Source organism: Oenanthe melanoleuca, chromosome 6 (assembly GCF_029582105.1).
Source record: "Oenanthe melanoleuca isolate GR-GAL-2019-014 chromosome 6, OMel1.0, whole genome shotgun sequence".
NCBI classification, from domain to species: Eukaryota; Metazoa; Chordata; class Aves; order Passeriformes; family Muscicapidae; genus Oenanthe; species Oenanthe melanoleuca.
Genome location: NC_079340.1, coordinates 34,250,998 through 34,271,996, shown reverse-complemented (window position 1 = coordinate 34,271,996; position 20,999 = coordinate 34,250,998). Strand labels below are relative to the sequence as shown.

At 51.7% G+C, this 20,999-nt stretch overlaps 1 protein-coding gene across 8 annotated transcripts in view; it reads right to left on the bottom strand.

Annotated features, from left to right (window-relative positions):
* The window catches only part of JAKMIP3 (Janus kinase and microtubule interacting protein 3), a 56,895-nt gene extending 38,981 nt beyond the window's left edge, over positions 1–17,914 (bottom strand). For all 8 annotated transcript variants that reach the window (XM_056495226.1, XM_056495223.1, XM_056495222.1 and 5 more), the window contains exon 1: positions 17,747–17,914. The gene's annotated coding sequence lies outside the window, so the exon portion shown is untranslated. The remainder of the gene's footprint in view (positions 1–17,746) is intronic.
* Positions 17,915–20,999: the final 3,085 nt, after the last annotated feature.

Sequence of the window (20,999 nt, the reverse complement as noted above, 5' to 3'; positions counted from 1 at the left end):
CAGTCCTGGGTCCCTGAGGCTGGAAAAGCTCTCCAGGATCATCCAGTCCCAGCTGTGCCCATCCCCACCCTGTCCAGAGCACCCAGTGCCAGCTCCAGGAATTCCTGGGACACTCCAGGGATGGGATCCAGCCCTGCCTGGGCAGTTCCAACCCCTGAGCTCCCTTTCCATGGGGAAATTATTCCCAAAATCCACCCTGAGCTGTTCCCTCTGCTCCTGTCCCTGCTCTGGACCTGGGGCTCCAGCCCCTCCCCAGCTCTGCTTCCTGCCCTGGACATTCTATGAGGATTTTTTTAATAAATCCAAGCAATGAGATTGACTCAACCCAGACATGCAGAGGCACATCTGACCCGTCCCTGCTCCTGCTGGAGGCAGAGTTAATACCCCTGGTACCTGCAGCTGCTGGAAACCAAAAATCCACACCCAGAAGGGAAATAAATAACAACCAACTCTTCCCAGTGTGAGACAAGCTCTGAAACCTGTCCCTCACGAAATAATATCTGCTTCAGATTTAAAATAATTCCTCCCCCCACCCTGCAGATGGAAGTCTGGCCAAAGTTTTGCTGAGGATTAGATCAATTCCAGCTCCAACAGACACATGTCAAACCCGACTGACCTGAATTCTTCCTCAAGGATTAATCCTCCCACCGTTGCTGCTTTAACCCGTTGATGGGTGGGTCATGTTCTTTGTGAACTCCACATTTGCAGCTTCGTGGGAAGGTTTGTGCCACACCCACGGACCAAAACCCCATCCTCTGCTTCTTCATCAGGAGTTTCATACAGGATTTTGGGTTTAAGTGCAAACCACAGGAACCACAGCTGGGTGTCAATTATGAAACTAATGAGGTTTATGGGGAGCACCTGCAGCTGGGCCAGGGAGGGTTTAGGTCGGATTTTAGGAAAAGGTTCTTCCCCCAGAGGGTGCTGGGCACTGCCCAGGCTCCAGGGATGCCCAGGGTGGGATTTGTGGGATTTTTGGGGGGTCTGGGCAGGGACAGAACTGGGCTGGATGACCCTGGGGGTCCCAGCTCAGGAGTCTCTGGGTGCAATGCTGGCAAACACAATTGCTGCTAAATCCCAACAGGTGCATTTTAAACCTGTTTAATTGTGCAGCCCTTAGGGCTAATTTGCAGAAAGAGCAATAACTAATTAAAAACGGGTGAGTAGGTAGGAAAGTGATTTCTCCCTTTTCTCAGGTAACCCCCAATATTTGAGGTACAAAACCCCATTGGTGTTTCTGCAATAAACTCCAACAACACACCCATCCACATTACCCATGAAACTGGAGCAACTCAGCAGAATTTGGGGAGGGCTGTTAGCGAGGGATGTATTCCAGTTCCAGGAGCTGAATTGCGTGTCACTGCCTGATCGAGCTCACAACGAGCTGTGAGCAGCGCCACCCCTCCTCCCAGGAATCCACGCTGTGTAATTAACTAAATCAACTGTAACACAGATGGCACCGCACCATCCAAAAGCACTTGATGGAAACATTTGAAACATGTTATTAACATCCCTAAATAACTGTTTAATGCCACCTCTCCAGCCCTCCTCGGCACCAACACACAACACAGCTGGATTTGAGCATGGAAAAGGCAGGATTTAATTGCTGCACTCTTACAAAAGATTTTCAGTTCTTGGATTTATTTAATTTATAAATTAGCTTGAAAAATAACAGACTCAACAGTGGCAACAAAACCAGTGTGCTTTGGATTGCAGAATTAAGGTTAATTTCCAGAGTGACTCATCATCATCCAATTCAGCTGTGAGGAACTGGGCAGCAGGAAAGGACTCTGATGGGAGTGGGAACCTTTCTTCAGGCAATCCAAAAATCACATTTCTATTTGACACTGTGCTTTACTTCTCGGTAGGTGTGTGCCCAGCTCTAAATCAAGATAAAAATTGACATTTTGCAGCAACAGACAAGAATTTGAATGGAAAGTCGATTAATCTCCCAAATGCAAACAGTTGGGAGATGTCCATCAGGCTCTAGAGAAAAGCTGTTCCTGCAGCCTGAAAAACTGAGGATCAGATTAGTTCAAACCTGATTTTTCATTACTAAATAGCCTGGTTTAAATGACCTTTCTGTGACACTTGCTGAGTGTCCCCCCTGTCCAGCCCTCCTCTGCCCTGTTCCTGAATGGCAAAAGTGATCCTCAGAAATACAATCATGAACATAAAGTAACAGCACCATAAATAAACATTAATGGTGATTTAGGAAGGAAACAGGAGCATGTCCAACTACTAGAGAGGTGGTACCACTGGGGGCAGGGATTAACACCATCCCTGTCCCATCTTCATCCCTGTCCCAACACCATCCCTGTCCCATCTTCATCCCTGTCCCATCTTCATCCCTGTCCCATCACCATCCCTGTCCCATCACCATCCCTGTCCCATCTCCATCCCTGTCCCATCTCCATCCCTGTCCCAACACCATCCCTGTCCCATCTTCATCCCTGTCCCATCTTCATCCCTGTCCCATCACCATCCCTGTCCACACCATCCCTGTCCCATCTTCATCCCTGTCCCATCTTCATCCCTGTCCCAACACTATCCCTGTCCACACCATCCCTGTCCCATCACCATCCCTGTCCCATCTCCATCCCTGTCCCATCTTCATCCCTGTCCCATCTTCATCCCTGTCCACACCATCCCTGTCCCATCACCATCCCTGTCCCATCACCATCCCTGTCCCATCACCATTCCAGGGATCCAGGCTGAACAAGCCCCATCTAAGATTTGCTGTGGCTGCCCCATCCCAGTGCCCAAGGCCAGGCTGGACACTGGGGCTGGAGCAGCCTGGGACAGGGGAAGGTTTCTGCCCATGGCAGGGGTGGCACTGGGTGGGCTCTGATGTCCCTTCCAACTCAAACCATTCTGGGATTTTAGGATCCATTTCTCTGGGAAAATCTTATTTTCAACACAACAGCTCTAGAACTTTTTTTTTTTTTTTTTTTTTTTTTTTTTTTTTTTTTTTTTTTTTAACCAAGACTAACAACAAATAGTTAAAAAGAAAAAAAAAGCTGTGGGGGAAAGCAGAACTTCAAGAGCTGCCTCTGCCTGTGCTCTCCTTGGGTCACTGCCATTGACTCCCTGGAGTTCTGAGGCCAAGTGACTCATTCCCAAGTGGCATCTCCTGGCTGATCCCTCCTCTCAGGGAAAGCCCTGCCCTGCAGGAATCTGCCCTCAGGGGCTGTGCAATGATCAGGAGAAGCACCAGCCCTGCCTTTCCGTGTGGAATGTGCTCCATGATGTGGGACAGCGCTCCAGCAGCAGCTGCAGCAGCCTGCCCCAGGCACCGGGTCAGTGTGGCAGCTGGCTAAGCTGGGATTTGGGCTCAGGACTCCCCTGCCCTTCAGCCTTCAGCCCCTGCTCCCTCAGGGAAAGTGGCTGATGCCCAGCCAAGGGGCTGTGCCCGTCTGGCTGATCCCAGTCTGCTCTGGCCGGGCTGCAGGGATGCTCCAGGCTGGGATGAGCCCCCAGCCCAGCCAGGGTTTGCAGGGCACTGAGGGAGTTCTGCAGAGCTCTGGGCAGCAGCAGGAGCAGCCTGGGGCTCTCTGAACCCAAACATTGCTCATTACAGCCAGGCAGGAGCCCCTGCCCAGCAGGCAGAGGGGCTGAGAAACCTGGGCTGTGCTTGGGGCAGCAGAGTGAACTCAGGGAACCCTGGCACTGAGAGGTGATGGGGAGCCAGGATGGAAACTGGATCTCAGTTTCACAAGGACACTCCAGGGTTGGACTCTCCTGCCCAGGAGCTGTGGAATCACAGAATAGCTGAGCTGGTGGGAGCAGCCAGGGCACCCCAACCCTCACCCTGGCATCCCTGAGAGGGGACTGGGCAGTGTGAGTGTCACAGGTGGGGGATCACAACAAAGGAGCTCCTGCTCCAGGGAGATTCCCAGCTGTGAGCTCTGAGACCCAGAGCAGGGGCTGGCAGTGCTCAGTGTCCTGGTGACCTGCTAAAGAGGAAAGGGCAGGACAAAAACCTGCTGATAACAGAGGATTATGTAGGTCAATCAGGAAAGAGGACAAGGCAGGCAAGCAGAAGGAAAAAAACCCCAATAACCTCAAACCAGAAAAAATAGGTAACTTAGCAACATGAAATTCAATCTGTGAAAGTACAAGATAATCTACATTTAAAAATACAATTTGACATATCCTGCACACAGAGATTTAGGAGGAAGGATCAAGCCATCACTGAGGACATCTGTTGTGCACACAGCAGTGTAAATAAGGTATTACAGTGGCAGGAGATGTGAAAGCAGAGGAGAAGCATTATGATGCTGCAGAAAGCTAAATGGCAGGCACTCACTAATCCACTCCAATTCTCCTAAATGAAACATAATAGGTGAGACCAGGTGATAAAAGAGTCAGGATCTGGGATGGTTTGGAAGGGGCATTGAACAGGAAGTTATTAAATGGTTGATACTGTGTAGGTGAAAAGGATGTTTCAGTCACTTTTTTGTACTAATGCAAGAACAAGAAACCACCCTGTGGGCACTGGCAGGAAATAAAAGGATTTTTCCAGTGGAAAGATGAATCTCCCACACACCACAAACCCTGGGATCATCATTCTGCTGCTCCTGGGGTCAAACACCACTGGCCAGGCTGGACAGGGGAGGAAAAGACAGGAGCTGAGTCCCTGGTGCTGGAGGCAGTGCCCAGCCCCAGAGCAGCCACAGCAAGTCAGCAGCCTGTGGGGGAGAGTTCTGTTATTGTCCTTCCCAGTTATTATTTCTGTGCTGGAATCACAGCTCCTGCTTTGGCCTTGCTTGGTGCAGAGAGCAGAACGGGACAGGCCCAGCTGGGAGAGCCCTGCTGGGCAGGAGGAGAGGGGAGGGCACAGAGGCTCAGGAGTGGGGACAAGGGGCTGGGAGGAGAGACCCCACTGAACTCCTCAGGATGAGAGCAAGCAGCCTCAAGTTGCACCAGGGGAGGTTTGGGTTGGAGATCAGGGAAAAATTCTACACAAAAAAAGGGAAAGGCTTGTCCTTTGCTGCCAAGGGCAGGGATGGAGTCAGCAGCCTTGGAAATGTTTAAAAATATGCAGATGTGACACTTAGGGACTTGGTTTGCAGGTGAACATAGTGGTGCTGTGGGTCAGGAGTTGGATCTGATGATCATCAACCTTATCAGTTCTGTGATTCTATGATTCCATGATTCCATGATTCTGCTCCATCCCTCAGGGATGTCAGCTCAGGGCACAGCCACCTGCAGTGCTCAGGCAGCTGGGGGAGAGCTGATTACCCACGGGTCAGCAGCTTCACAGCTCCTAAAGGTACTGAGGGTTCTGCAACTCCTTAAAAGCTTCTTAAAAAGTACAAGGAAAACATGTCTAACAATAATAACGGCTTCAGGAAACAAATCTGCAATTGAAATGACCACAGACACACTGGAAATAGCAGCCCAAGAGCATTTTTCTGCCTAGATAATACATATCTTGGCAGCATTTCAACAGAGCCAGAACTACCTCCAAGTGTCAAATGCTACATTTTGCTGGTGCTCAGGAAATGTCCCTGTCGTCCCTGCAGCCTCCCTGCTGTGAGGGAGCCCTCCTGTCTTTCCTACAGCAATCCCAGCTCCCTCCTCCGTGTACAGATTCCTCTGGATGTGACACGCGGCTCTGCGGGCTGGAGGAGATGAAACAGCTCCGGGGACAGCGAGCCGGGGAGCGCGCACCGGCCGGAGCGCAGCGCACGGACCGCGGGGCGAGCGATGGAGCGGCCCCGGGCCGGGGCTGCGGGGAGTGCGGGGCGAGGGGAGCGGGGAGCCGGAGAGCGGGCCCGGTACCGGCACCGGGAGAGCGCAACCGGGAGAGCGGAACCGGGAGAGCGGCCCCGGTACCGGCACCGGGAGAGCGGGGAACGGGAGAGCGGCACCGGGAGAGCGGCCCCGGTACCAGCTCCAAGAGAGCGGGATCGGGAGAACGGATCCAGGAGAGCGGCACGGGGAGAGCCGGGCACGGGAGAGCGGCCCCGTTACCGGCATCGGGAAAGCGGCACCAGGAGAGCGGATCCAGGAGAGCAGCACCGGGAGAGCGGGTCCGGCAGATCGGCCCCGACACCGGCACCGGCCCTGGCAGAAGTGCCCTTGGCACCGGGCAGGGCTCTCCGGCCCCCCCGGGCCCCTCCGGCCCCGCCAGCCCCGGCAGCGCTCGCTCCGCCCGGGACGCGCATCCCGAGCCGGCGGCACCGCCCGCGGCCGCTCCGAGCCCGGCATCCATCCCGGCACAGCCGTGCCACCCCGCCCTGCGAGCCGCCCACAGACGGAATTCAACTTACAGAGCGCTTTAATGGGATTTAAAATTCATCTCCGGCCGAAAAGCCCCGGCGCAGCTCCGGAGCCCCGCTCACCTGCGCTCCGGCTGTCACGGCTCCGGCTCCGAGCGCTGTGACTCAGCAAACGGAGGGAGCAGCTTTGGGTTTTTCAGATGGAACTTACCAAACCGTGCCAGTATTACGGGGAGGATCTGCTTCCTGCATCCGCCGCTCTGCCAGCCTCTCCCGAGGTGTTCCCACTGAGCCCTCCCCATCTGGCTGCGTTACGGCAGGAAACGATTTCTTGGGGGAAAAAATCAAACGCGGAGCCTGCGTGGGAACCGGGCTGGGCGAGGGGGAGAGGCGCCCGGGCTCCACCTGCACTGCACCCAAAAGCAAAGGTGGCGTTCACTGGGAAATCACTGCTGCCAGCCTGGGAAATAATCACTGCTGCCAGCCTGGGAAATAATCGCTGCTGCCAGCCCCACATCATCCTGGGAGTGCAGGGCCTGTGCTGAGCGGGAACGGGAACAGGAACGGGGATGGGGAACGAGGATGGGGATGGGAACAGAAATGGGAATGGAAATGTTAATGGGAATGGGAACGGAAATGGGGACAGAAATGGAATGGGAATGGGGATGGGGATGGGAATGGAAAAGGGAACGGGAATGGGAATGTTAATAGGAATGGGAATAGGAATAGGAATAGGAATGTGCATGGGAATGGGAATGGGAATGGAATGGGGATGGGGATAGGAATGGGAATGAAAATGGGAACAGGAATGTGCACGGGAATGGGAATGGGAATGGAAGTGGAATGGGGATGGGGATGGGGATGGGGATAGGAATGGGAATGGGAATGTTAATAGGAATGGGAATGGGAATGGGAATGGGAACAGGAATGTGCACAGGAATGGGAATGGGAACAGAAATGGGAATGGAAATGTTAATAGGAATGGGAACGGGAATGGGAATAGGAATAAGAATAGGAATGAGAACAGGAATGTGCATGGGAATGGGAACAGAAATGGAATGGGAATGGGAATGGGAATGGGAATGGGAACAGAAATGGAATGGGAATGGGGATGGGAATGGGAATTGGAATAGGAGTCCCTGCCCATGGCAGCTCTGACCAGGACAAAGGACAGTGTTCCTTCTCCCATGGAGAGGGAAAGCTGAAGTTACTTCCAGAATGATCTAACCAGAAGTGCCCCAGAATCCAGCCTGTGACAAATAATCAAACACGTCCTTTAATTACAGAAAGCTTTTCCCTTCTGTTTTTTAATTAGAAGCACAAATGCAGATGCCATTTACATAAAAGGACTGTCTTGTCTTGCTTCCTGTGCTGGCACCCAAACACATCCTGCAAATTTCCATGGATTTAACAAAGTCCTTGAGGTTACAAAGCTTCTGACCAGGTTTTGAGACACAGGGTGCTCCAGCAGCAGCCAAAAGTTGGTGCAGCAGAGACACAGAACACATACATACAGAAGGGATACAGACAGAATTCTGACATCTCAGACAGACAGAAATCTGTTCAAACCACTAAAATATCAGAGAGCATCAGGTACAGTTTTCAGGTGTGAAACAGTGAACAGCATCTTCTTTAAAAAGAGAAATACAAGATGCAATTGAGAGTTTTAGAATGGGTTCAATGAGTGAATGAGTAAGAAAGCAGAATGAAATTTTCATGTCATGCAGGAGACATGAGGTGAATACTTGAATAAAAAAGTAATAAAAACAGAAAAAAAAATCAATATTAGCCTGAAGCAGTAGAGAATCCCAATTTCAAAGAGCCTGCAAAGCCCAGGAGAGCAGGGCTGTGCTCCTGCTGCTCCCAGCCCCGTGCACTGGCCGGGTTCAAAGGGAAGGGGGGCACAGCCCCGACCCCCCAAGGACAGAACCCAGCAGACTGCCCCTAATCACACACCAGAACTCCTCTGGGAGGGGGAGCCAGGCCCAGGGAAGGCTGCAACCTCTCCAGACTCAGCCATTTCTTTCAGCAGTCTGACTGCTGTATTTGTTAAATCCCTAAAATCCCAGCTTGGGTTGGGTTGAAAAGGAGCTCAAAGCTCCTCTGACTCCACCCCTGCCATGGCAGGGACACCTTCCACCACCCCAGGTGGTTCCAAGCCCCAGTGTCCACTCCCAACCCATGCCAAGGGCTGGAACCTTCCAACAGAGTGGGGAATAAACAGGAGGGAATGGGAATGAAATAATGAAATTCTGTGAGCTGAACAGAGATTTTCAGTGCTCAGAGCTTGCCCTGCTCCCCTTTCTCAGCGGGGCCAGGCTCTCTGGGGGTCTCCAGCAGCATCCCAGAGCACAGCACACATCCCTCTGCCAGCTGGGGTAGGGAAACACAATTCTCTTCCCTGGCAAAGGGCTTGTAGCCACAGAGATTCTGGAAACAAGCCCTTGCTCAGGAGCAGCTTCCCCAGGCAGGGCTGAGCGCTGAGCACAGCCCAGAGCTGCTGCTGTTGCCATGGAGGCCAAACCTGCTGCTCCTCTGCCTTTCCTTTCCCTTTCTAAAAACGGGCAATGATGCTGCACATCGGTGCCTGAGGTTCCCAGTGACCCTCCCTGCAGCACAAGGAATGTCTGACACACAGGATCAAAGAAATATTCAGCTTGGGCAAGGAGTCCAAGCCCTTGGAGTCCAGCCTGTGCCCACCCCCACCTTGTCCCCAGCCCAGAGCACTCAGTGCCACCTCCAGTCCTTCCTTGGACACCTCCAGGGATGGGCACTCCAACCCTCCCACAGCTGCCTGGAGCAGTTTTTGATGATGGATTTATTTCTGGATCATTTTAGTCAAAACATTAAGCGGGGAAATTGAGATGCTGTCAAAAACGAAAATGAAATGTTTTAGAATGGCACTTGAATTTTTAGAAGCACTTATGTTTAATTAAAATCAAGAATTTTAAAGCCTTATTTTGAAGCTGGAGCCCCTCTGGAGCCAGGCTGGGAGAGCTGGGGGTGCTCCCTGGAGAGGAGAAGGGTCCAGGAGAGCTCAGAGCCCCTGCAGAGCCTGAAGGGATCCAGGAGAGCTGGGGAGGGACTGGGGACAGGGATGGAGGGACAGGACACAGGGAATGGCTTTGAGCTGAGAATGGGTAGATTTGGATGGATTTGGGCAGGAATTGTTCCCTGGGGGCTGGGATGGAATTCCAGATTTGCTGTGGCTGCCCCTGGATCCCTGGCAGTGCCAAGGCCAGGCTGGACACTGGGGACAGTGAAGGTGTCCCTGCCATTGGGGTGGCACTGCAAGTGTTGTGAGATCAACTTTGAGGAAATCTCCTTACTCAGCCAGGAAGGAGGATGGGGTTTTTCTGCTTTTGCCAAAGAGAAGGAGCTATAAATGTTGCTCTTTCTCCTTTATCATCTCTGATGACTTAGCAGCAAATGCTAAAAATAATTTTTATGCTTCATCTTCAAAGTCGATGTGTTGCAATTTAAAAAAAAAAAAAAAAAAAAAAAAAAACCAAAACAAATCCTGTATCCCAGCAAGAATATTACAAATATTTCATCACCCAAATGAAACATTCTGAAGAGGTGCTGCAAGGCTGCCAAATGTGACATTTCCCAGAGAGCTGCTCTCTCTGAGCTGCCTCAGAGCCCTCTGCTCACGAGGAGACAGCAAGTGAGACAGTGACACAGTTCTGAGGGCAGCCTGGCTGGGAGTGCTCACTGCACTGAGCATCCTTGGGAAGCAGGAACCTGCTGGGGCTGCACAGGAAATGACACCGGGCTCTGACCTCCAGGGAAAGCTTGGCCCAGTCAGGTTTTCCCTTCACATTTTTGCTTTATTGTCAGCAGTGGGCAGGACACAACTCAGAGCCAGAGATGGGTCTGAGCATGAAAACAACAGCAATGAAATAACAACTGGAGTAGCAAATGACTCCTACCAGCCCTGCATGGCTGATGGCCTGAATTTAGATGGAACAAAACTGATTGGGGTGATAGGAATATGAAAAAACATCTCAAAAAATTTTACTGTCTGTGAGCCAAGCCAGCTTGGAATTCAGAACTCCAGGGAACCTGGAAGGACCTAAGCTCACAGGCAGGTTACTTTAAATAGATGACTCTCATTAATATGAAATAACAGACATGAAATGATGATCCCAGAGCCATTTCATTCATATGAAATAGCAGACATGAAATCATGTTCCCAGTAAAGCTGGGACACCTGCCACAGCCAGGTTCACTGGGCTCTGTGCCATGCAGTGCTGTGTACAACACCTCAAACTCCATCCAAGGATGCAGCTGCTGCTCCAACAGCCCTGGGCCTTTGCTGCCTCTCACTGTGATGGGGGATGCAGGAGTGCATCCCTGCCAGGCCACACATCCCTGCCTGTACAGACACATCCCTGCCTGTGCACAGACATCCCTGTCATTGCACACACACATCCCTGTGCACACACATCCCTGTGCACACACACCCTGCCTGTGCACACATCCCTGTGCACACACATCCCTGTCATTGCACACACATCCCTGTCATTGCACACACACACCCCTGTGCACACACATCCCTGCCTGTGCACAGACATCCCTGTCATTGCACACACACACCCCTGTGCACACACATCCCTGCCTGTGCACACACACCCCTGTGCACACACACCCTGCCTGTACACACATCCCTGCCTGTACAGACACATCCCTGCCTGCGCACACATCCCTGCCTGCACACACACATCCCTGTGCACACACATCCCTGCCTGCACACACATCCCTGTGCACACACACCCTGCCTGTGCACACACATCCCTGTACACACACATCCCTGTGCACACACATCCCTGTGCACACACATCCCTGCACACACATCCCTGCCTGTACAGACACATCCCTGCCTGTGCACAGACATCCCTGTCATTGCACACACACACCCCTGTGCACACACATCCCTGCCTGTGCACACACACCCCTGCCTGTGCACACACATCCCTGCCTGTGCACACACACCCCTGTGCACACACACCCTGCCTGTACACACATCCCTGCCTGTACAGACACATCCCTGCCTGCGCACACATCCCTGCCTGCACACACACATCCCTGTGCACACACATCCCTGCCTGCACACACATCCCTGCATGCACACACACCCTGCCTGTGCACACACATCCCTGTACACACACATCCCTGTGCACACACATCCCTGTGCACACACATCCCTGTGCCTGTACACACACATCCCTGCCTGTACACACACATCCCTGTGCACACACACCCTGCCTGTGCACACATCCCTGTACACACATCCCTGTGCACACACATCCCTGTACACACATCCCTGCCTGTACACACATCCCTGCCTGGGAGCCACGTCTGCTCCGGAGCTCCCTGACCCTCCCCGACCCCCCCGTGGTGGCTGGCAGGGAAATGGAAGCAGAAAAGAAAACATTTGTGCCTGTGTAATACCCCTCAGTCTCAAATTCAGCTGTTGGCTGGCTTATTTTTAACCAACAGCAGTGATATTTTTAGCAGACATTTATTTCTCTTTGCTTTCACATGTTTATGCAGAACACCGAGCTAACCAATAACCTGTTCCCCTCCCAGAACTGTTACTGCTCTTGGTAAAACAAATCCAAACTTCAGCTCAGCTCCTGCAAGGAAAAAGGACCCCCACAGCAAATGGCAGGGAATTTACAGGGAAAGGAGGGGAGAAAGCTTCACACCAAGGCTTTCCCCCCAAGTTTATACAAGTCCTTTATTGAGCTTGGTGTCTGTTCACGCTCCCATCCTCCTGGGGGCTGGGATGTGCCACCTCTGCCACTGCCAGACTGACTCTGACCCTCTCCTGCCACCCAGGGCCAGGCTGGGGTGACCTGGGACAGTGGGAGTGTCCCTGCCCACGGCAGGAGGTGGAACCAGACCCTGGAGCTTCAGGGTTTCAGACTTTTCCCTCTGAACAAACAAAATAATAACAAAAAACTGCCAACCCTCCCTGCCTCCCCAAACACCAAAAAACAGCTTTGAGGGATAAGACCATGCTTGTATTTGTCTGCTCCTGCTCTTGGTGAGAGCTCTGACAGCAGCCTTAGAGCCTGTCCCCAGCCCTGTGCCCCTGCTTTTCCTGTCTCCATCCATACCCATCCATACCCCTCATTTCCTGCAGGACAGCTCTAGGAAGCCTTCAAGCATTCCTGGCTTTTCCATTCCTCTTTGTATCCATGATATATCCTATTCCTGCACTGCTTGTTTCTCCACTTTGTTTTTTCACTTGATTTGTGGTTGTAAAACCTTGTCAGGACAAAACCATATGGGTGCTAGGACACACAATGATATTTTACTAAGAGGGGAATTTTAAAAAAAATTAAATTCCAGACCAAAGAAAGCAAAAAATTGCCTTTGTTTATGAAGTGCTGGCTGGCAGAGCTCCCTCAGCCTGGAGCCAGGTCAGTGCTGGCCCTGCTGGGTGACTGACAGGTAACAAGGGGCACCTACCAAGCAACAGCTCCTTGAACTCCTGCTGTCCCTGAGCGTATCCTGAGGGGACAAATCCTAATGAGATCCCCTTCCCCTGCAACTCTGCAAAGCAGCCAAGCCCAGAGCTTTGGCAGTGCTGGTTCTGTCCCTGTAAACTGGGATCTGCAATCTGTGGAACTACAATTTCTGCATGTGCACATTCAGGAGCCAGCTGTGTGTTTCTGAAAGGGGGGAAAAACTAAACCCAAAGCCCACCCTGATTTTGATTTGTCTCTGACTGTGCTGCTAACTCACAGAATTGTGGAATGGTTCTGGCTGGAAAAGGCCCCTGGGTCACTGAGTTCAGATGCCAGCCCAGCACAGCCAAGGCCACCCCTGGCCATGTCCCCACCTGCCACGTCCACACACACAGCCTGGGGCAGGGCTGGACGAGCATTCCATGAAATATTTTCTACCAATATCCAACCTGAGCATCCCCTGGCCATTCCCTCTCCTCCTGTCCCTGTTCCCTGGGAGCAGAGTCCAACCCTGAGGCTCCTTTTCCCCAGGCTGAGCCCCTTTCCCCACTGCCTGTTTCCCCAGAGGGGAGGGGGCAGAGGCAGGGCAGAGGGGCTGGGATGGGGCTGGGGGTGCCAGGAGCCCTGCCAGCCCTGCAGAACAGCTCTGGCAAGGACCAGGGCTGGCTCACAAACCCCAAATCCACCCCAGATCCTTCAGGGACAGCTGGGAATGTGGTGGGCACAAGGATCTACCAGTACAGCAAATTTTTAATTAGCCATTAGTAGCCACAGTAGAAATCCCAAAGGCATTTTGATTGGAGAGAAAAGGCTTTTAACCACTGCAGGCATTTATTATTATTAATTATTATTATTATTATTATTATTATTATTATTATTATTATTATTATTATTATTATCATTATTATCATTATTATTATTATTATTATTATTATTATTATTATTAAACAGATACATTCTGACCATTGAGTGTTTTCCAGTTGCTTGTTATACTACACAACAAATCAATTTTCCTTCGAGAGCATTCCCTTGTATCTCAGACCCAACACGGGGACACGGCTCAGCAGGACCATGGACAGCGACACTGAAACAACGCCCTGAGGGCAACCAGGTCGGCACCGTGGCCACCGACTCCTGCCCTGACCCGATAAATGCTTCTAACAAACATAACACTTTATGCTTCATCATCCCATTACTGTAAAAGGCTGAGCTGGAACAGAGACTGGGCAGAGCAAAACGGATAAAATAGGAATTTATTGAAAGGATTCACCTTGGGCAGTGCAGAGCCTGGATGGGGCTGCACCCAAACAAACCCCAGATGGATCCCGGTCATGAGTTTTACACTTTTATAAGTTTTGGTTCATCCACACATTGGGGTCAGCTATCCAAGCACAGCCCCAGGCTGTGAAACACCAGCCCCTGCCTCCCCCTTTCCATGATCCCATCCCAGGGTCCTGCAGCCCCTCCCTGGGCAGCCCTGCTGAGCTGGGACCACCAACAGGGCAAACACAGCCAGAACATGAGGTGAGGGCGTGGAAAAGACACTTTCTGCAGCTAAAGTGACCCTTTTGTAGAGCCCTGTTGGCCATGACCTTGCCAAGGTCGAGTGACCAGTGCAGCAGTTCCAGCCCCAGGATCTCCTCTGGGTTTCAGGAAAGCCAAGGCTGCACTCCCTGCTGCTGGCCTGTGTGTCTGGGAAAGGCCTTTTATCCTGCAGACATCCTCTGAAACCCTTCCCAGCTGTGTCTCCTCAGGCTCTGTGAAATCCACTGACCCCTCCTCTCAATTCTGAGCAGCAGTGGGTAACAAACCCCTGAGCAGGAGTGCCTGCAAAGAGCTGCAGCTCTGCACGAGTGAAGAGACTTTCAAACATCTGCCACGAGGCCATTCTCCACGAGAGTCCTTTCTACAGAATTCCACTCAATTCCTGAGACCTCTGGGGGTTTATCTGGGCATGGCACGTTTGGCTGTACATGCAAAGGAAAATCAGGAATTTGCTTTCCAGGTTAAATGACTGCTAGAAATGGAGCAGCATTTTGTCACAGCTGCAGCCAACACTCCCTGCTGTGGGGAGAAGGAAGCTCTCTGAACTCTGCATCCAGGTTCATGCTCCTGGACCACTGTGGGCAAAAAAAGACAGAATCCCACAAGTGATTTCATTGGGATTTCTGAAGCATTGGTTAATATTTGTCTGCTTTTACTATAAAATATATTCATACAAATGTTATGTGTCTTTAAATTGTTCAGTGCTGTTAGGATCTCACTCCCAGAGTGGTTGGATGGTTTCAAATCCTACATCCCAGTCAACCAGGATGTGTAAAATGTTTAGGATTTGCTTTCTAAATTATTTTTCCATTTTAAGCTGAGCCTCTGTCCCTGATCATACATGAAGAACTGCAGCACAGAAGGTGACAAGCTGAGAACACATGTTTTAAGGGAAATTGTTAAAGATCATTATTTAAAGGACTTCACTTGTTAACATTCATTTGCTGGTGCTACTTTGAATTCAAGCCATCTGCAATAAAAAGTAATATTCTGGAGATGCATTTTAGGGGGAAAAAATGCGAAGCAAAGTTTTACTCTTCATGTAAACTGACAGTGCACTGGGAAACTTGGTGGAACTTCACCACGTGGGAGGTGTTGACAACTGAGCATAACCAAGGGAGGGATTTACAGGCACACAGTTCCACAAATATATCCCAGACTGGTGTTTGTCAAGACAACCCATGAGCCTTCAGCACATTCTCTGAAGCCTTATTCAAGGGGGGTGTTGTTTTCTCCATCAGGGCCCTGCTGACAAATGCACTTTCCTCTGGTCAGGCCATTCTTGTGGCCCCACACATTGGCCTTTTAATCACCTCTGCAAACACCAAAATTCCGACCAGTCTGCTATTTGCAGGTGAAGAACAAGGGGTTAGAGTCAGGAAACTGCCAAGAGCCAACACAAACCAGGCAGAAATTCCACTGCAAAGCCAAGTAATCCTCTAATCCCTGAGAAACCTCCAGTTGCTGAGCACAAATCAAACAGCAGCCAGCCCTCACACAGACAGAGGAGCCCAAGTGCAGAGAGGTGGCAGCTCAAGGATGCTGCATGTCAGCTGAGAGCCCAGGCTGGCAGCTGTGAGTCTTTCTTGCCAGGAAATTATTATTTTGTACTACACACACTTCTCTGGCTGTATCACAATGTGTGAAATGACAGGCAAAAGTCAACCCAACTGCAATGTGCTTTCTAGTTTCTGCCTCCATTTTTAGCAGTGTCAGTAGAGGCATCCCATGAGCTGAAAAGTAATCTGGATGAGATAAATCACATTTAAAATGACTGAGGGAGCAAGCAGCAGGAAAGAAAAATAAAAAAACTTTCTCTTTTTAGGTCAAACAGCACAGAATAGAATGAAAAGCTCAGACAGGTTTGGGTTGGGAGTCACATTGAAGCTCATCCATTCCAGCCCTACCATGGACAGGGACAGCTCTGCCAGGGGCTCCAAGCCCCATCCAGCCTGGCCCTGGGCACTGCCAGGGATGATTTCCTGATGGGAACAGGGATGCTTTCCCCGTGGGGACAGGGATGGTTTCCCCGTGGGGACAGGGATGGTTTCCCTATGGGGACAGGGATGGTTTCCTGATGGGGACAGGGATGGTTTCCCTATGGGCACAGGGATGATGATTTCCTCAAGGGGACAGGGATGATGATTTCCCCATGGGTTCAGGGATGGTTTCCCCAAGGGGACAGGGATGGTTTCCCCATGGGTTCAGGGATGATTTCCTGATGGGTTCAGGGATGGTTTCCCCAAGGGGACAGGGATGGTTTCCCCATGGGTTCAGGGATGATTTCCTGATGGGTTCAGGGATGGTTTCCCCAAGGGGACAGGGATGGTTTCCCCGTGGGGACAGGGATGATTTCCTGATGGGTTCAGGGATGGTTTCCCCATGGGTTCAGGGATGGTTTCCCCGTGGGGACAGGGATGGTTTCCCCGTGGGGACAGGGATGGTTTCCCCGTGGGTTCAGGGATGGTTTCCCCAAGGGGACAGGGATGGTTTCCCCGTGGGTTCAGGGATGGTTTCCCCAAGGGGACAGGGATGGTTTCCCCGTGGGGACAGGGATGATTTCCCCGTGGGGACAGGGCTGCCATGGGAAGCAGTTCTGAGACACACAGCACAGAGTTCAGCAAACAGGAAATGCCCAGATCAGTTCCTCGGTCAGCACACACACAGATTATCTGTCCCAGCAATCCACCAGGGCGTGTGCTGCCCCAGCCAGCAGCATCTCAGCTGCAGAGGAGGTTCAGCACTGACCTGGCATTTCCAGGGCATCACACACCACACAGACTCCCTGCAGTCCCGAGGGATAAAGGAGCAGGAGGGTGCAGCTGGGCCCTGGTGCCAGGCAGAGCCATCCCCTTCCTGGCACCGAGAGCGAAGCTTTGCCAATCAGAGCCACGGCTACATCCAGCCCTAAGGGAGGACGGGGAAACAACTCAAACACAGAATGCCAAATGTCTGAAAACAGAGCCCACAAGGCCCTTAGGCAGCAGCAAATGTGCAACAAATCTGTCTGTGTATGTGTCTGTCTATCTATCTATCTATCTATCTATCACACATTATGTCCATATTTATATTTACATTACACAGGTAAGCACTGATTAATAAGCACAGGTAGGCACTAATTAATAAGCACAGGGAGGCACTAATTAAGCATCACAGTTAGGCACTAATTAAGCAGCACAGGTAGGCACTGATTAATAAGCACAGGTAGGCAGAAACATCTCTCCTTCATGCCGCACACCAGTGCCTGCACTGCACTTCAGATAAAACCTATAGACTGCTCCAGCAGACACATTTAAAACGATTTTTATGATTCACACTGCAAAAGGATAGAAAAAATAATCCATCCCTGCTGCATATGGTTCTGTTTTCCATCTCTGTCCTCTGAACAGGAGTGATGATGCATCGATTGGTCCAGGGAAGCACCGAGAGGACAGAGAAGGAAAATAAAATAAAAACGACTAAAAATCCCGCAAGAATAGAGTAAAATGTGCTCACCAGGTAGTGCGGAGGCAGATCCGAGCAGAGCTAAGGGCAGGTGAGGCCGGCAGGCTGCGGGATGAGCTCAGCGCCGGCGGGCACAGCCATTGCGGAGCGCTGCAGCGGGCAGCGTCAGCTGGGGATGCTGAGCCCTCCCTCCTCCTGATCCCGGCACTGCTCCTGATTCCTGAGCCCTCCCTCCTCCTGATCCCGGCACTGCTCCTGATCCCGGCACTGCTCCTGATTCCAGAGCCCTCCCTCCTCCTGATCCCGGCACTGCTCCTGATTCCTGAGCCCTCCCTTCCTCCTGATCCCGGCACTGCTCCTGATTCCTGAGCCCTCCCTCCTCCTGATCCCGGCACTGCTCCTGATTCCAGTGCCCTCCCTTCCTTCTGATCCCGGCACTGCTCCTGATTCCTGAGCCCTCCCTCCCTTCCTGAGCCCAGCACGGCTGGGGAAGCTGAGCCCTCCCTTCTTGATCCCAGCACTAGTCTTGGCTCCAGATCCCATAAATCCCATCCCATCCCATCCCATCCCATCCCATCCCATCCCATCCCATCCCATCCCATCCCATCCCATCCCATCCCATCCCATCCCATCCCATCCCATCCCATCCCATCCCATCCCATCCCGGTGAGGATGCTGCTGCTCTCGCGCTCCTCTGGTGCTCAGGACTCCGGGCTCCTGCGAGGATCGGCATTTCCAGCTGGGAAGGGCATTTCCAGCTGGGATTGGCAATTCCAGCTGGGATGGGCAATTCCAGCCGGGATCGGCATTTCCAGCTGGGATGGGCATTTCCAGCTGGGATGGGCATTTCCAGCTGGGTGAGGAAGCCAAAGCTCTGCACCCAGCACAGCTGGAGCCCGCAGGGAGCTGCTCCTCCAGCCGGGCTGCATTGCTGGAGAGGGCAGGGGCATTGGAGGATATTTGGATTTAAAGACAGCTCTTGCTCCTAGCAGAGGAGATGGGATCAGGTTGCAGCATCATGGAATCACAGGCTCCTCTGGGCTGGAAGGGACCTTAAATCCCATCCAATTCTACCCCTGCACAGGTATAAAATCCTCCACAGGTATAAATCAGGTCTGTAACCCCCAGTGTGCTGTATCCCACTCCTCCTGAGGAAACACCATTGTCAATATTCACTCACCCACTGAAAATTCCCCTTTCCATCAGAACCGAGTCACAAATACACATCAAATAAATGCATTTGGTACAAGGTACTTCTGACAGCCCCACACCACAACGTTCTCTACAGGCAAATAGGTTATAGGGCATATTTGTTTGATTTCGTGTCTTCCTGACCTGAGAAACAGTGAAGGCCACTGGGAACTGTTCCCAGTGTATATCCATGAACTGCTGCCAGGAATGGCAGAGTCATCTGAGTGCAGGGCTGGGAAGCAGAAACCTACCCTGGAGCACAGTTTCACTTTCAGAAAGGAGGGTCTAGGGGTTTTCCCCCTTAAACAATAGCAAAGTATCTGGAGCTTTCCATTGAAAATCTCCATTTTCCCTCCATCCAAAGCTCTCAGCTGTGCAGGACAAGAACCATGTGGCTGCTAAGCAGATTCCTTAGAAAGCTGCTCCTATTTTTGAGGATCACTAATGCTGTGTTCCTCCTGCCTGTTCCCTGCTCAGTTATCCTTTGCCAAGGGGACATGCAGCAGCACTTGGGGACAACAGGACTGGTGTGGCTGAGAGCTGTGACAACAGCGGCTCTGGGATAAATAAAACTCTTTTCTATTTTTAGAGCTGAATTGCAACACTTTGTGGGAGTCTGTAAACAAAACAAGTCATGTCCCAGGCAGTGTTGTAAGACCTACAGCAAGAGCCCAGCAGTGGTTTGCATCACTCAAAGAATTGGGGTTTGTTTTTCAGCTGGCAAGTGCTCAGGAGAAGCATTCCTCTGGCAGCTTCCAGGGGCTGAGCTGGACAAAGATGGGAATGGGCTTTAAAAACTTGAAGCTAGTAAGAAGAGCTGAAAGAATTTTCATGCTCTGTTTTTCTGATTCTCACTGGAAGTGGTCAGAGTTTCTTCCACTGTAGGACTGAAAAGCAAACCAGCAGCACTCTGGGTTTGGTTTAAGCCCTGGTTTGAGCCCAGCTGTGGCAGCACAGGGGTCTGAGCTCACTGTGGCACTGAGTTCAGGTCAGGCAGGGATCAATCACCCCGTGCAGCCACACAAAGTGTGTGGGCACTGCTGGGGAACGTGACAGACGTGGCCCAGGACACCCAGCACAGCCACACCACAGACAAGGCTGCTTCATGAACTCTCCAAATGGAATGGAATCAGAGAATCAGAAAATCACAGGAGGGTTTGGGCTGCAAGGGACCTTAAGGCTCATCCCTCCATCCAGGGACACCGTGCACTGTCCCACAACAGCCTGGGCAAGCAGCAGCAGCTCAGAAAGGACTCAGCTGGGTGGTTAATGATGAACCTTATTCCCAGAAATGCTCAGCACTAAATACACGCACGGTTCAATTTCCAGAGGCAGCCAGGGAGGTTAATGACCAACCCTGGGTGGGATGGAGACAGAGTGCTCGGGTTTCAGCAGGGTTTGAGCCTGTGTCTGCACAGGAGCAACAGTCACAGAATCCCAGAATCGTTTGGGAAAATCCCTCCCAGCCCAGCGACTCCAGCCTGTGCCCATCCCCACCTTGTCCAGAGCTCCCAGTGCCACCCCCAGGAGTTCCTGGGACACTCCAGGGATGGGATCCAACCCTCCCTGGGCAGTTCCAATCCCTGAGCTCCCTTTCCATGGGGAAACTCCTGCTGGTGCCCACCCTGCCCTCCCCTGCCCAGCCTGAGCTGTTCCCTCTGCTCCTGTTCCTGTTCCCAGATCCCAAATCCCCCCAGTGTCCCCTCCTGGCAGGGAGTTGTAGGCACATTTTCCCAAATCTGAAATTCCCACTGTCTCACATTGTACCACTGGGAAGTGGGTGGATTCCTTTGATTTTTATTAGTAAGAAACCAAAGAATTGTCAGTGAATATTCAATTCTAAACTAATGCAAGTTTATCCCTGGTTTGGGATTACAAACACCTTCTGTGCAATGCCTGAAATGCATTTCAGTGTCCCTCCCAGCTGGGCTGAGCCCACGTGTCAGGCCCAACCCAGAGGCTGAAAACCAAAGCCAGAGTTGAAGCTGTGTGAGCAGCAAGTGTGAGCCCACACTCCAATCACTGCCTCAGTTAGTCTGTGGAGGAGATGGGTCACTGAATCTGGCTTAAATAGAATCAATCAACACATGATTGGTCTGTGACATGGCAGTCA